Source organism: Schistocerca cancellata, chromosome 1 (assembly GCF_023864275.1).
Source record: "Schistocerca cancellata isolate TAMUIC-IGC-003103 chromosome 1, iqSchCanc2.1, whole genome shotgun sequence".
Taxonomy (NCBI): domain Eukaryota; kingdom Metazoa; phylum Arthropoda; class Insecta; order Orthoptera; family Acrididae; genus Schistocerca; species Schistocerca cancellata.
In genome coordinates, this window is record NC_064626.1 from 182423091 (window position 1) to 182435291 (window position 12201).

General features: G+C 44.3%; 1 non-coding gene across 1 annotated transcript; it reads left to right on the top strand.

Annotated features, from left to right (window-relative positions):
- Positions 1-475: 475 nt before the first annotated feature.
- Positions 476-550, top strand: Trnat-ugu (transfer RNA threonine (anticodon UGU)). Its single transcript has one exon. It is a non-coding gene; the product is annotated as a tRNA-Thr (tRNA).
- The last annotated feature ends 11651 nt before the right edge of the window (positions 551-12201 follow it).

The window sequence follows — 12201 nt, forward strand, 5'->3', positions numbered from 1 at the left end:
GTGTGCTCCGACCGGAACTCGAACCCGGGATCTCCTGCTCAATGGTAGACGCTCTATCCATCTGAGCCACCGAGGGCACAGACGATAGTGCGCCTGCAGGGACTTATCCCTTGCACGCTCCCCGTTAGACCCACATTCCCAACATGTCCACACCACTACATTCCTAGTGCGCCTAATACATGTTTGCCCATCATACTCATTACTCGTGGCAGATTAATCTATCAAGTCCCGTACGAGTTCGGGCATAGCGGGTGCGTTCGCACAAGAAGGTCAATGGCCGGGAAGCCATATTTTAACTATATATGACGGTAGTATCTGTTCCTGAAAGAAAAATTACCGTTGGTGACCATGCAGCTTTGCTAGAAATTATAATCTATTAGGCGCACTACGAATCTAGTGGTGTGGACATGTTGGGAATGTGGGTCTCACGGGGAGCGTACAAGGTATAAGTCCCTGCAGGCACACTATCGTCTGTGCCCTCGGTGGCTCAGATGGATAGAGCGTCTGCCATGTAAGCAGGAGATCCCGGGTTCGAGTCCCGGTCGGGGCACACATTTCAACATGTCCCCAATGAAGTATATCAACGCCTCTTTGCAGTTATGATAACTGCCTACCGCGAGGTTGCATGGTGCCTGGTGGCGCTGAGGGACCGCGACGCGGTAGGAGAAGTATATCAGCGGAGCAGAGGTAAATAGGGAGTCATTCTAGCAACAAGAAGCGGCGCAAATGCGGAAATCTATTGACGTAAGCAACTTTGACAAAAGCAAGGTTACTGTGGCCCAGTGCGTGGGAGCGAGTATCTCGGAAACAGCAAAGGTAGTCGGCTGTTCGAGTACTAGTGTCGTGAGCATCTATGGAAAGTGGTTGAAGAATGCTGAAAACACGAGTAGGCGACAAGAACTTGGACGTCCATACCTCATTACAGAACATAAGGATCAGAGGCTTTCCCGCTCTCTAAAGCAGGATAGCCGGCGATCTGTGGAAGATCTGACGACAGAGTGCAGTGCAACCGCGGGTACAAGTGTGTTGGAGCACGCCGTTCAGCGCACGGTGCTGAACATGGTGTTTCGCAGCAAATGACCACTGCGTGTTCGCATTTGACCCAACAACATCGTCAAGTATGAGTACAGTGAGCATGGGATCATCGAGATTGGACCGTGGATCAACTGAATCGTGTCACCTGGACGGATATATGCTGTTTATTGTTAAACCAGGTAGATTGTCGTGTCCAGATACGTCGTCATCCAGACGAACAGCTGGAAGGCCCCCCGACAGCTGTGGACGACGTGAACATTATTAGGGACCACCTGTAACCCTTGTGCTACATGTCTTCCTCAACAGCGACGGCATCTTCCAGCAGGATAACTATCTCTGCTACCAGGTCATAATCGTGCTGCAATGGTTTGAACAGCATAATAGGTCCTGGCCATCAAATTCGGCTTATCTGAGTCCGATGAAACTCAAATGGGACGCTAGCAGGCTTCATTTCCGCCCCCACAAAACAACCATTCGTAAATTACGGGAAGTGCGTGACCTATGCTAGGCATTTGGCACCACAAACCTCTAGAAACCTATCAAGTACTTGTCGAATCCATGTCACGCAGAATCGCCTCTGAATTCCGTTCTCGAAATGGACCAACACGTGGTCTTAATGTTTTGGCTCATCAGCGTATATGTCCCTGTACATGCTCTAATGTTTCTTATATTCTTCTGACAATCACTGCCGGCCGGTGTGGCCGAGCTGTTCTAGGCCCGTCAGTCTGGAACCGCGCGACCGCTACGGTCGCAGGTTCGAATCCTGCCTCGGGCATGGATGTGTGTGATGTCCTTAGGTTAGTTAGGTTTAGGTAGTTCTAAGTTCTAGGGGACTGATGACCTCAGATGTTAAGTCCCATAGTGCTCAGAGCCATTTGAAACATTTTTTTTAATATCACTATACCAGATGTACGAAGTCCAAAGCACAATTCTTCCAAGGAATCCATTTAAGTTCCGCGTGCGTTTCTGTTACATTTCTGTACGGGATACAACGAAATGCTACGATCCTAATGGCGCGTCTCCGAATTCATTTATTGTCTTTTATCATGCGTGCTTCATACGCACTCCAAACACTGGAACAACAAAATTAGTTGCAGTAAGGGTCTCGTATGCGATTTCCATTCCTGTTCTACTGCACTTTCCCAGAATGTATACTGGGTGATTATAGTTAAAGTTCTAGTTTCAAAAAACTGTAAAAAAAAAAAAGAACGGTTGCTCAGAATGAGGACAAGTTTGAACGAAATATGATCGAAGAAGTGGGAAACTTTTCGGAAACAAAAACAATTTAACTAAAATTTTCGCACTAGTTGGCGACGTAAACGTTGTAACCTAAATGGGTGCATCAACAAATGACAGATGAATCGCACTTGACCCAACAACATCGTCAATTATGGTGTGAGTTGCACATTAAACCAACAGTACTGTGCACTGTGCGTGACCACACAACTTTGGCACTCAGCATTTGGGCCACTTTTATGTACGTAGATTGAAGTGGCGAGTGAAAATTTGCACCAAGGTCAGGAATCGAACCCGGGTCTCCTGATTACTAGGCATGTGCGTAAGCCAGCAAGCCACAACGGCGCAAAGGTTCACACAACTCCACAGATTACCCTTACCCGCCTTCTTCCTCTATCCAAATTCTCATTACCGCTCCATCTGCTTTAGATTCACCCTTACATACGAACAGATTTTGCGTTCGATGCTAAGATGTTATTCCAGAAAATGGAGAGAGAACCTCGGCAGTTCTGTTCGTGTATAAGGGAGAATTGAAAACAGACCATATGGATCGAGGATGGAGGCGAGCCAGGGTAATCAGTGCAGTTGTGTGAACCGCTGCGCCAATGTGGCTTGGTGGCTAACGCAGCTGCTACTAAGAAGACCCGCCTGCGACTCCCGGCCTTGGCGCAAATTTTCACTCGACGCTTAGGTCTATATACAGGAAATCATATCTTTAGGACACCAGTAAAGTCTGCCGGCCGAGGTGGCTGAGCGGTTCTAGGCGCTACAGTCTGGAACCGCGCGACCGCTACGGTCGCAGGTTCGAATCCTGCCTCGGGCATGGATGTGTGTGATGTCCTTAGGTTAGTTAGGTTTAAGTAGTTCTAATTTCTAGGGGACCGATGACCTCAGAAGTTAAGTCCCATAATACTCAGAGCCATTTTTGAACCAATAAAGTCGCTGTCAGTTATGCCACTATTATTCAGATAAGCCCATCTACAGTGGCAAGGTCTCGACACATCAGATGGGAAAAATAGGATTTAAAGTGTCCTGTGGAAAAACCGCGTAAAAATCAATCACTACAACGGTTTGTAACTGACCTGAGGCCAAAAACCACATTAAAAGCAAAAATGAAGTCGGTTTATAACTGTCTTGAGACTGGCGGAAGACAAGTTCAATGTGCTGTCCACCGTTATCTGGCACATGTTGAAATTGAAGGACAGCATGTTCCCGACACATCGGAGAGTCTCAGGGGTCACATTCAGAATGCGTTGCTGAGTGTGCGCCTTCAGTTCAGCTACGTTTGTAATCGGAGCACTGAACACACCATCTTTCAGATAACCACACAGCCAGAAGTGTCAAAGATTAGGATCAGGTGAACTGGACGTGCAGAATGTAGGGAAGTGACGGCTGATAATTCTAGCATTTCCAAAATGGCTCTGTAGCAGCCGCTTCACTGGCTGTCCAATGAACAGAGGAGCGCCACCTTGCATGACAATGATTCTACCCACACATCTATGCTGTTAAAGGGTTGGAAAGGCGTTGGTACGCATAAGACTTGTTGTATCCCGCCTACTCGTAGAATAAGGGATGCCTAAGAAACCTGCTTTCTCGCATCGCCAGACAACAACTCAAGAAAATCTTATTAATTAATTTTATTTGCGGAGAATAAATGACAATACTTAATTTTGATAAATTTACAATGATGTGTTGCAAGTAAAGGGCGACGTGCAACATCAGCAATCTCTTCAGTATGCACAATTCGTAATACAAGAGAAGTAATACAGTTGCTAAGTCGCTGCAATGCAAGTGCCTGTTCTTGATGCCACTGTCGAAGTCGGCGAACTGGCTAGTCTTCAACTGGACCGCGGCCAGGTGGCGCGGTGCATATGTCTTCGTGTAGCGGGCGCTTCCGTCGCGTTGTCGTCCTGGAGACGGGTCTGTCACAGTGCAATTGGCTGACGTCTTCTTCACAGCCCTCGCCGGCCGGAGTGGCCGTGCGGTTCTAGGCGCTACAGTCTGGAGCCGAACGACCGCTACGGTCGCAGGTTCGAATCCTGCCTCGGGCTTGGATGTGTGTGATGTCCTTAGGTTAGTTAGGTTTAATTAGTTCTAGGCGACTAATGACCTCAGAAGTTAAGTCGCATAGTGCTCAGAGCCTGCCTTTTCACAGCCCTCTCTGCTCTAACGTTCCCGACCGGCGTGCCGACGCTTGACTCTCCGCCGGAACATTACTGCCCCCCCCCCCTCCCCCCCCCCCCTGCAACTCACAGAGAAGGACCGTCGTCTTATAAGGAGCTCGACAACAGGAGGGGAGGCAGGATCGTGGAAGTTGCGCTGGAATGTAAGCTGTGGCCGCAGGGGACGTCAGGCTCCCGGTCGTACCCCGCCATCTGGCCTTCGCTCTGGTGGTAACGTCCCCCAGAAAAGACCGGAATGGTACGCGTCCACCTCCTGAGGCCCATAGCAAAATGAAGAAGGCGTCGGGTGCTGCGGTGTGGGCGGGTCCAGCTCCATCGGTAGGACGAGAGGAGGTGGAGGAGGCGAAGGCTCCGCCTCCATGGGGTCGTCCCGCGGTGTCGTGATGACACCCTCTGGCGGCTGCTATGACCGTGCTGTCCGCAGGATCCGTGAATCTGAGAGAAGAGATACAGACGGATCACCATGCACATGACAGTGGCGAATTTGACTGTGATGTCGACGCTGCAATCCGTCTGGGCCTGAAATGAGATATAGGCATGAGCCAAGTCGACGAAGGATCTCGCCTCGCCCCCACTATCAGCTGCCGCTAAAAGCCCTGCAAAACACAATATAATGCGGCGCGAAGCAATACTTGCTGCCTTCCTTCGGCGCCGGATGCTAAAGGTGTAGCAGGAGGAGCTATGTCCGATGGCGGCGGACGTGAAGCAATTCCGCCGGCGGTGGTCCATCTCGTGGATACGAACAATAGGAGGCGAGAAACAGCTGCAATGCATGATCACTGTTGTGTGCGGTGCTAAGTTTGGACATCTGCTGCTAGAAGGTCCGAAAAAACGTTCCGCTTCGCTGTTTACTGTGGATGGGACGGTGCACTGTTTAGATGTTGTATGCCATTACGTTCACAGAATGTTTCAAATTCATTTGTCGTTAACTGAGGGGCGTTTTCCGACACTATGGCATCGAGTTAAAAAATAGAGAACAATACCTGAAGTGTGCTACCTGACGTTGTCGAGATCATTGGCACAGCAAATAGAAACGTGCTATAAGAGTCTGCCACAATCAAGTGAAGTGTGTTCCAAAAAGATTTCGCAAAGTCTATGTGGACAAGTTGCCACGGTGATTGCGATTAAGGCCAAGCAGAGAATTTTTGTGTGAAGCAGACTAATTTTCCGCACTTGCGTGACACTGTGACTTCATCTGTTCTATTTGGGCGTCCATACCCTGCCAGGTACAGTGTTGACGTGCTAACTGTTTCGTACTAACAGTCCCCCTGTGTCCTTGGTGAAGTAACTCCAACACTTCTTTTTGAAAAGCTTTGGGGATCAACACACGTGACTGTCCGCTGTCATTTTGAACAGGAATCACACCGTGCTGTATAACGAGGCTATGCAGTATTATTATTACTATTATTATTATTACTACAAATGCTTCGTTACGGCGTGGGGTTGCCGCGTTGTCTCAGGCGCAGTTTCACGCGGTTCTCGCCGTAGGAGGTTCGAGTCCTCCCTCGGGCGTGGGTGTGTGTATTGCCCTTAGCGTAATTTAGTTGAAGTTAGATTAAGTAGTGCGTAAGCCTAGGGACAATGACTTCAGCAGTTGGTTTCCATAGGAACTTACCACAAATTTCCAATTTTCCAATTCGTCACGCCCTTTAAAGAATATGTACAATCAATAGGTGGCTTTAGTCTTGATCTTCATATCTCCTAAAAATATTTTCCTCCTTCGTCGTAGTGTCCATAGCTTGTTTTACTTTCAGACTTATTTCTGTTGGTTGCTTGGACGTGAGCTCAATTAAAGTCATTCGTCTATCCATATGTTGTCCCTGTAGCTGCCGATGGGTAGATACCAACTTCATTCTGATTGCTTGGTATGCCAGATAGCCACTCTGCAATACAAGTAAATCGCGGCGTCAGGGAATATAATGCTTAACTTTAGAGCAGCCAGATGCCGTCCGGGATCTGGAGTTCGAGCGTTTATACCAGTATCTATCGTTCAATTTTATCGATGACACTGACTTCCTTATACTTTCATATTGGTATTGATATATGTTATTATTGTACAGTGCGATCAATGTAAACCTGAACTACTTTAATGATTCTTAACATTTGAACAAATGACGGGACGCATTTGCAATTTTGAGAAATAATAACACACTATTGGGGATCACATACATTTTTACAAAGTCTGTAAGGTGTCAGGCAAATCCAACTACTTTCATGAAAACCCTGACATGATAAGCAAATCCAGTAGTATGTCACATACCTCCGAATAAATCGTGACATTAAATTAACCAAAGTAATACGAGTAACGAGTGAGCAAATGGAATACCACAGACTAACACAAGAATGCCTAAATGCATGTCATACCTTCCCACCGTGAGACAGACGCAGTTCCGAGGGGAGAAACGAGAACAGAAGCCGAGAGCAGAACCGTGTTAAGCTGGAAGGCCCTACGATAAGGGACGGACACCCACGTCGCCAGCTAACCGCTAGGACCACCCCAGCTGCAAGTTTTAGCGTGAGACTTTTTCGCGTCTCTGTTACGTCAGGACCACTCCCCAGCCCATGTTAAAAGCTAGAGCCCTCCAGAAGAACAGTATAGATCTTAGGATAACGCTAAAAGGACCACACCAGCTGCAAGTTTTAGCGTGAGACTTTTTCGCGTCTCTGTTACATTGCAAACTTTAAAAACATTGTCCCACCACGAAAAGTATAACGTTTCTCATTGGATAGACAGAATTTTTGTAGGCGGAGCTTAAGGTTAACATTGAGATCCTGATTGGTCAGATAAAAACACAGCCAGATAGTTTTTTTAAACCAACTTCGGTAAATTGTAGTAAGGAGAAGTCAGAAGAGAGTTGCTTCCGAGATGGCGAGGTGAGCGGAGCTGTGCTGCCCGCCGCCCCCTGACGAACACCGACAGGGTAATGAACGCACGCGATGCTGCATAACAGCACATAAAGCTTCACTTAGAACTGCAGAAGTCTCATCTGTTACACCCTCTTTTTGCGTAATACTAGTGTCGATCGTCAATTAAAGCTCATGGTGTTCACATTTGCCACTTGACGTAAAAATCTGAAACGCGATGATTTTTCTGTTATATAGTTATTGAGAAGCCACATCAGCCACTGTAACTTACGACAAGTTAGATAAGTAATTAAAGATAATTGAGGGTCACTGTAGACCATTTTGATAGTTTTCTCTTTTGTGAAACTTAATTTAAACCTAGATTATAGATGTGATATGGCATAGGTCATCCTTCGATCCATTGTAGAACTTTGAAACCCATTCAGGGAATATTCGTTCACATTTTTGTTGAACGAAGTTGGTTTTTACCATCCTGTATTAAAACATTTTTTTATCAGTAGTGCAATTTATAAACGATGTTTTGTGAGTAGAATAAAATTTCTAATGGTAAAATTAACTGCTTTTTCGGCGTTATTTTACCAGCTAACTAAAAACAGAAAAGCCTTGAACCCCTTTCACTAAATTTAGTTAGTATTAAGATTCTTTTACAGGGAGTGCAGTGGAGCTGACGCTGAAATCATTAAGTATTTGGTTACATCATCGCTAGTCTCACTGAACTCTTCTGAATTCTACATGTCATGTGTGGTCTGGCGTCTCCTTACCAGCAACAGGTCCCAGGTTCAAAGTAGTCAATTCCCTAAAAAAACACGCTCAGAGCGTCGTTGCGCGAAAGTGGTAGGGAGACACGATATAGAACAAACAGACACCAAGCAGAATGTTGGAAGTCCTTAAAGCAAACGTCCCATGTGGGGTTTGCTAGTCCCCCATCGGGCACCTCCCCAGGTGGCGGATAGGGGAATGCTCTCTAGATATAGAGGGTACCGGGGAAATAAAATACCCGGGGTGGACCAAAACTAGCACGGGCAGGAGAGGCTCACTCAGCCGCGGTGAAGTCAACCCTTTTAGGGGTAGAGTACCCCAAAACCAAGACTCCTGGTCCTCCAGGTTGGGGGTTGTGCAGAGGGCTACCAACCCACTCATGTAAAAAAAAAAAAAAAAAAAAAAAAAAAAAAAACGAAACGGTCAGGATACTCAATGCCAGCCTCGGAAACAGGACAGGATTTCCTGGAACAAAAACTGGCAAAGCTACAAGGATTTCTCCTCATGGAATATTAGAAACCTGTATCGTCCTGGAACTGCCCAAATACTAGCAAACGAATTAAGAAAATATAGAGTGCAACTGGTAGCTCTCCAAGAAGTAAGATGGCAGGGAACAGGTTCACTGAAAATAGCAGACGGGACAATAATGTATGGAGACTGGGGTCAGCGCCATGAATTTGGAACCGGTTTCTACATTCATAAATAAATAGATGACTCAGTAAGGGAGTTCAAACATATTAATAACCGTATATCATACATAACTATTCAGACGCAGTGGTTAGACATTACATTTCTAAATGCACACGCACCCACAGAAGATAAGGATGACAACACGAAAGAAGAATTCTACAGCCAACTGGAACAAACGTACAACTTATTAAGTAGGCACAATGTGAAAATAATGTTAGGAGATTTTAACGCCAAAGTAGGAAAGGAAGAAATCTACAAGCTAACCATCGGAAATTTTAGCTTACACGAGGAAAGTTCAGAGAAGGGAGTTCGACTTATAAACTTTGCAATGACAAATGGTCTCACGATAAGCAGCACAAAATTTCAAAATAAACGCATTCATTTAGGAACATGGATATCACCGGATGCAAAGGTAGTCAATCAAATAGATCATGTAGCTATCCAGAAACGATTCCAAAACAGCATTAAAGATGTCAGAACCTTTAGGGGAGCGGATTGTGACACAGACCACATGTTAATAATATCAAAAATGAAAGTGAAACTCAAAAGGAAAGTAAATAGAAAGAGAGAAGAAATTACAAGATATAACATAGGAAACCAGGCGAAAGTAGATATAAAAGAAAATTTTACAAAAGAAATTAAAAGCAACGTAACAAAACCGAGACTGACCAATGCAGAAACACAGGATGTCGGAAGCAGATGGAGACACCTGAAGGGCTGTATTCAAGAAACAGCTTCAAAAATCATAGGTAAAAGAAAACGACCTAATAAAATTTGGTTTAACACAAAGTGTCAAGAAAAAGTGCTGGAAAGAAGAAATGCGAGGAATGCATGGATTAAAGAAAGGGACAATATGACATTGAAGGAAAGATACTATAAACTCCGCCAAGAAACGCAAAGAACCCTAAGACAAGAGAAAAGGGAATACTGTAACAATATGATCAGAGAAGCAGAGGATGATTTCCAACATCACAGGACAAGACAGATGTATCAAAATATAAAAAAATCCTTTGGTAAATTCAATAAAAGGGAACAGTTTATAAAGGATCAGTATGGGAAAATATTGACCAACAAAAGTGATATACAAAACAGGTGGAAGACATACTTTTCACAACCTCTCAACTGCAATGACCCACACTCTTACTTTAAATTGGAAGAACCTGATACAATTGATACAGCTGATACAGTTACTTCCCCACCAATAAATGAAATACAGCAAACAATAACGAAATTAAAGAATAACAAGGCTTGTGGCGAGGACAAGATATATGCTGTGTTATTAAAGAATGAAGGCCCACAACTGGAATTAGAAATACAGGCGTTAATAGAAACAATTTGGGAGACGGAAACTATTCCTGCAGATTGAAAAACTGCAATTGTGTGCCCCATATTTAAGAAGAATGATCCACTAGTTTATGATAACTACAGAGGAATTGCCTTACTGGATGTCACCTACAAAACCTTATCAAGCTGCCTATTAAACAGGCTGATACCAATAACAGAAGAACTGATTGGGGACTACAAATGCGGTTTCCGCAGAAACAGATCCACATTAGATCACTTATTCACCCTAAGACAAGTAACTGAGAAGGCGTGGGAATTCAATATAGATGTCCACATATTATTCGTACATTTTTAAGAGGCCTATAATAGCATACACCGACAGACACTCCTAAATATAATGAAGGAATTTAAAATACCATCAGAATTAATCAGATTAGTTAAAATGTGTATCGATGAAACTTAATGTAGCAGAAAGATACCGGTAGGAGAAATTGAAGATTGTAAGGTGTACACTGGACTGAGACAAGGGGATGCCATTTCACCTATTTTATTTAACCTTGTCCTAGAGAAGATTGATAGAGAATTTTCTAAAACCAGTCCACAAGGGATTTAGCTACAGGATGTGAACATTACAATACTTGCCTATGCAGATGATGTAGCACTAATAAGCAGTTCCAAAAGAGAATTAATGAGAATGATGCAAAATTACTACGAAATTGCTGAGAAAACAGGATTATATGTTCATGAAGAAAAGACAGAATACCTGCGCTTAAGTAAGAAAACCAGAAAAGATGTACCTCTGACTGTAGATGGATTCAATTTCAAGACTGTTGACCACTTCCAGTACCTAGGAAGTGTTTTTAGTAATAACAACAGAACAGATATAGAAATAGATGCCCGTTTATCAACAGCAAACAAGACACTTTTTAGTTTCATCAAAATTCTAAGAAAAAGATCACTTAGCAGTAACTTCAAAATCCACTTATATCAATCGACCATTCTACCTGTGATGTTATATGGATGTGAACATTAATATTTAGAAAGAAAGATGAAGAAAAACTGTTAATATTCGAAAGAAAAGTACTAAGGAAAATTTTTGGACCTGTATATGACGAAAATAACATGGAATGCAGAATAAGAAGAAATGAAGAATTAAGAGGGCTGTAAAAACAACGTAACATCGTCGAAGTGCTCAAGAGGAGAAGGTTGAATTGGGCAGACCATATAGGAAGAATGACAGAAATAGACTACCTAGAATTGCATTCACCAGAACAATAGAAGGAACGAGAAGAAGAGGGAGACCCAGAATCAGATGGCGGGATAACATTCGGGAGGACACAATGAGGATGAACAGCAGCAGCAACTGGACAAACAGCGCATTGGACAGGCAGAAGTGGAAGAGGCTCATAGAGCAGGCGTATGGTCGACAAGGCCCTTGCCACATGTAAAGTAAAAGTAAAGTTAAAGCAAACGTTGGAAGTGCCATCGACCAGCATGTACGTATAAATGCACTCGTTTCATTCCGTGTCGTTCTGCGAAGTGTATCCTTGCCCATGTTGCATAATTCGTGTGTAATGGCTCCCGGAGTTGTGCAGTTGTCCATCATCTATTCTTGTACACTCCGATTTTAAGGTACCCCAAGAAGGAAAATATCCGAGGGAGGAGGGGGATTGAGTCAAATGATCGCGGGGGGTGGGGGGTGGGGGGGGGGGAAGGCACAAATTTCTTGTGGTTATATCGGTCGCCAAAGAAAAAGGTTAGAAGTTGCATGGAAGCGTCAGACTTGTGACACGTTTTGCTCTACCTTGTTGGAAATAATCTTCTTTAAGTTCGACGTCTTCCAGCTGTTCCACAGATGTATTGAAGATGTCCGTATAATCTATATTGTCTACGGTCGTATCAAAGGAAATGGGGCCAACAATCCCGGAAACTGACAACGCGTACAGACGCCAATTGTTTCATCACACAATGGTGTTTCGTTGGTGATACGGAGGCTTACACTATCGCAGTATATGCCGTTTTGTATGTTGATATAAACTGACAGATGGAATCATGCCTCATCTACTAAACAAGTTATGGAGAGAGTGTCTGGACGTTGAATAAGAAATCCCTGAAACCATCCACTGTAACGCATTCTTTTCTCATAACC